At 46.1% G+C, this 5,218-nt stretch overlaps 1 protein-coding gene across 1 annotated transcript in view; it reads right to left on the bottom strand.

Annotated features, from left to right (window-relative positions):
• Positions 1–5,218, bottom strand: part of XYLT1 (xylosyltransferase 1) — a 320,769-nt gene that overhangs the window by 197,256 nt on the left and 118,295 nt on the right. The window lies entirely within an intron of this gene.

Here is a 5,218-nt window from a genome sequence, read left to right as displayed (position 1 = left end):
CTCCCCCTCCCCCTCCATAAACTTACCTTCTGGGTGCTGCTCTACATGCCACCAGGCTGCATCCCTGGATGTGTTTAGGCTGTGGCTGCACACCTGCATGCAGTGTCCCAATATGGCACCAATATATCTATCAGTGCACCTCTAGAGCGTGTGTGTGTGTGTTTGTGTGCGTGTCTCTGAGCACACACACCCCCACCCTTCCTGCTGCAGCAGCCTGGAGCCCGCACATGGGCTTCCCTGTGGCTCCTCTACATTGCCACTGCTGCCCTGCTGGACGGCCCAGAAGTGGTGGTGATGGCAGCAGAGAGGAGCCCGGGTGCAGGCTCCAAAACCATGTGCACAATTTACATGTTAAAAAAATAAATGTGTTAATTGGTTTGTGTGTTAATCATGCACATTAACAATGCTTAATTGACAGCCCTAAATAGAACAGTCAGGGATGTATCATCTGACATCCCTGAACCAATGATAGTGAATGCCAGGGATGACATGATGGGATGGATCATCCTATACATGCCTTGTTCATACACTCTCCCTACTTCTGCTCCTGTCTAAGACAGGATATCAGATTAGATACACTGGTGGTCTGACTCAGTATGGCACTTCCTATGCTCTGCTATGGGTGTGTAAAACAGTTTGTAGAACACTTTGGAGTTAATGCATATGTCCATTTACCTACAAAGCCTCCTTCTACAAAGGGAAGATGATGTTAGGCTTATTCTGCTCTTGCTTATACTGCTATAACTAAGGTGCAACTCCTTTAAACATCACTGGATGGTTCATTAATAGGGTGCAACAATAACAATTTTCTTGGCTAATACCGATGGCTGATTATTAACCAGCCATATCAGCTGATAATGATCCTATAGCCGATTTGCCAGATGCAGCCGGGCAATGTGGAAAGCAGTGTCCTGACAGTAAATCTGTGGGGGGAGGGGCAGATTGAGGAACCCACAGTAAGGGAGGAGTGGGGCTGAGGCAGGGGCTGCCCGGCTGGGGTGGTGAATACGACCCTGAGGCTGGGCATGGGACAGAGCCACAAGCGGCTTGTCTGCGGGGTGCAGCAGGTAGGTGGCTCCCTGCTGCTGCACCCACCCCCAAGGGAGGTATGGGGGCATGTGGCCCTCCAGATTTGTGTGCAGGGCATGGGCGGGCTTTTTGCTGTGGGCTTGGGGCCAAGATCTGTGCCACGCTCTTCTCGGTGGGGGGCTGGGCTCAGCTGCAGCAGAGTACAGTGCCCCATGTAGGAGTGGTGCTAGTGGAGGTTTGGGGGACTAGTCATCCCAAAATTCCCTGTAACCCCCCATAGCCACCCCTCCCAGCACCATGTCCTGCTCCATGCAGCTGAGCCCACCTTGCCCCCACCACCCTGAGTGCAGCCCTGGCCCAGCCCCGCCACTAGGATGAGGCTGGTGCAGCCCCTGGCCCTGAGCCCACATTGGGTAGTGAGCCCTCAACCTGCACACAAATCTGGGGGGCACATGCCCCCTATGCCTCCTTTGGGGGACCGCCCCCCTCCTACCTCCCCTGAAGAGCCACCTGTGGCTCCATCCTGCACCCCACCCCAGCTGGGCAGCACCTACCCCTGCCCCTCTCCCTCCCTCACTGTGGGGGCCTCGATCTGCCTTCCCCCACCACAGACTTACTGGCAGGATGCTGCTCTCCAAGCTGCCAAGCTGCATTCCTAGCCACGTGCATGCTGCAGTTGTGCGCATGCATGTGGCTATTATTGATGACATTATCAGCCAAAAAAGCCGATTTCAGATAATGTTAATTTTCTTGTTATTGGTGCCGATCTGACATGTGACCAATATACTGGTACACCTCTATTCATCAAGGACATTTCATGACTATTACAACAGCGCAAGACAAGAATCAGGCCTATTCACTTCTAACAAGTCTTTAAGCCATCAAATGATAAGCAGTTTTTTCACAGACTAAATATATATTTACTTTCAAAATTATTTCTGCTGAGTTGCAAACTTTTGCCACTCTCTCTTTCTATAGAAGTCATGATTACTTGGCAGAGACACAAAAGACTGCTGTATTAAAAGTATATTCTATTTAAGAAATATACACTTACAATGGAAACAGCCAAATTATGGCCTGAAGTCTGCAAATAGCATTAATCTTTCTTAAGATTGGCATCATGCCTGGTGTTGTAACTTGAGAGCAGTTCTCTAAACCTTTTTTCTTCACTTCTAAGGAAAGCAATTAAAAAACAAACACCAACCCCTATAAAATGCACCACGCCCTAATGTAAATACAATAAACCTATGCTTGCCAAAATTCTGAGGAGGAGGATGTAAATTGTGTACATTCTTTGTAGCTGTGCCATATGTGGCTCTTTTCTTCTACAGCACATTAGCTTGGGCTTGGACAGTCTCCCTGAAGAGGCTTCAGGAACATGGCAAGAGAAAGATATTTGTGGAATTCAAAAAGTTATTCTCCTTTTAGGAAAAATGTCAGTTTCTCTGGCTGGAATTTAAAGGCTTTATTTTTCCATCAACTTGCAAAAAAACCCCAGAAAGAAATAAAGCCAGAGTGGTTACAGTTTGTCTCAGAATCTCAGAATCATAGAAAATGAGGGTTGGAAGGGACCTCAGAAGGTTATTGATTCCAACCCCCTGCTCAAAGCAGAACCTTCCCCAACTAGATCATTCCAGCCAGAGCTTTGTCTAGCTGGGTCTTAAAAACCTCTAAGGATGGAACATCCACCACCTCTGAGTAACCTGTTCTTATGCTTCACCACCCTCCTAGTGAGAAAGTTTTTCCTAATAGCTAACCTAAACTTCCCTTGCTGCAACTTGAGACCATTGCTCCTTGTTCTGTCATCTACCACCACTGAGAACAGTCCAGCTCCATTCTCTTTGAAACCATCCTTCAGGTAGTTGAAAGCTGCTATCAGATCCACCCTCAGTCTTCTCTTCTGCAGATTAAATAAGCCCAGTTCCCTCAGATTCTCATCAGAAGTCATGTGCCCCAGTCCCCTAACCATTTTTGTTGCCCTCCACTGGACTCTTTCCAACTTGTCCACATCCTTTCTATAGCGGGGGGCCCTGCTGCCCCTTGCCACACCCCTCCCACCGCCCTGTACTCAAATCCAAGACAAGGGGCTCCCCCACTATGTTAAGTGGGGAGGCGACCTCATTTTGGACATAAGTAAATACAGAAGTCTGGAAAATTCCAGAAATACAGGGGGTGGAGCAAACTTAACTCGGCTGGCTTGCATATATGTATTATAGTGTTATCTTTTAATTATGTGATGACAAACTATTTTCCTTCAAGAAACCCTTGAAGGAAACCCATCAGAATATATAGTAAACAACATTCATTTAATGAATTATATTTAATCCTCATTGTTCAGAGGGAAGGAGGACAGGAAGGGGAGAGAAAGAGTGTGTGTGCATGCACACATGCACATGCAAGCACCTGATTTATTGCACACCATTTGCACCCTGCTGGGAAGATGAAATGGTTTCCTCATGGACTTTTCTATGGTGAACATCACCATAATATCCAAGGGGTTTATACATATAGCAATTTCTCTTCATACCACAGCAGTGAGATGAGGAGCCTATTGTTATCCCCTTTTCACACAGGGGAACTTGCACATTAACTTTGGGTGCTCAGTCTGAGGATCAGGGCCTGATTTTTCACAGTATTTAGTACTAAAGAGCACTTCCTCTGTTCAAAGCACAGCTCCCACTGACTTCAGGTGCTGCTAAGAGTGTTCAGCACTTCTGTAAATCAGTCCCTTGGGTATTAAGAAAATGAGGAACACAGACGGTTAGTCACCACCTGTGAAAAGTTTGGTTTAAGTGATTTGCCTAATGTCACATGGTTATTCTGGCAAAGGCATGGGGAGAATTAAATCTTACAGGGCAGTGTTCACTTGCATTCAGCGGAGGATTGTCCTTTATCAAACGCTTCCCAATAAAGGCGCTACTTCACGGTGAGGGCGGCTAGGGTCTGGAACCAGCTTCCATGTGAGGTGGTGCAGGCTCCCACCCTGGGGGTTTTTAAGAGGAGGTTGGATGACCACCTTATTGGGGTCATTTGACCCCAGTGCTCTTCCTGCCATGGCAGGGGGTCGGACTAGATGATCTGCTCAGGTCCCTTCCGACCCTAGAAACTATGAAACTATGAAATTCATTTCTGCAAACAACAACCTTCCTTACTACACATCCCTGATTCACCCCTGACACTTCTGTGCACTGAACCAGAGGAAGGCATGTCACTGTACGTAATCATGTCATTGAAGGTTTTACCATAATGTACATACAGCAGAGGTTATGACGTACGGCAGTATCGGCTGTAGATATGAAGAGACATTACTGGGAAAGTTCAGCTGCAGCCCTGTAGTCCTGGGGCAGAGCGTGTGCAGCTGCTGTGGGGCATGGTCAGCCCTTGAGAGGTTTGATCATACTTGAGCAACTAAAACTGAACAACTATTTACTGAGCAACTTAGAGGTTTATAAGTTGACTGAATTTGGACAGTTTTTCCATGAGAATGGCTAAGGACACATCCCTGACACAAAGGCGGCTTACTTTATCAAATATCAAGTCTCTTTCTTTCAAGTGGAGTGTAGCTTACAGGAAAGAGGAAAAAACCCATCACCTGACATTTGTAATGTGGAAGGAAAATGTATCGTTTCATCTCAGCCTCATGCTTTCAAATAGCTCAACCATTTTTGCTAAAATTTTCTAAAAAAACTTTAGACCTATGCAGATCAAAGCTGGCATCTAATTTTTTGATCAAATAGTTCAAGTTTCAGTTGGTAAATCTATAAGCAACTGGAAATCGGGTCTTATAACGGGAAGCATCCAGTAACTATAATAGACAGTCCTACTACCCCCAACTCTAATAACTGTTAATTCAACTTCTTTGTGTCATTGAAGAAGTCATTTGGGAGGCAGAGAGAGACATAGCTTGTGCAGGAGGGGGGAAAAAGAAACATGCCCTTTTATTTTTCCTTCACAGTATCTCTACTGGTATCACTGTAACATATTGAATCAAGAGGCTGAAAACCTATTTTATGCGTATGTTTGTGTATATGTCTTTGTGCCCTTCTCTCTGTCCTTCTACTTGGTGGCCTTTTTCCCTAATTCTCCCAGCTCTTGCTTTCACATCACTGGCAACTCATTGGACTGATTTTTCTCCATCTACCAATGTGTTCCAGGAGCACAGGGAGGCATTATTAATCATTCAAACATT

Source organism: Gavialis gangeticus, unplaced genomic scaffold (genome assembly GCF_001723915.1).
Source record: "Gavialis gangeticus isolate Ggan-Ray unplaced genomic scaffold, GavGan_comp1, whole genome shotgun sequence".
Classification (NCBI taxonomy): Eukaryota; Metazoa; Chordata; order Crocodylia; family Gavialidae; genus Gavialis; species Gavialis gangeticus.
This window is presented reverse-complemented; position numbering and strand designations above follow the sequence as displayed.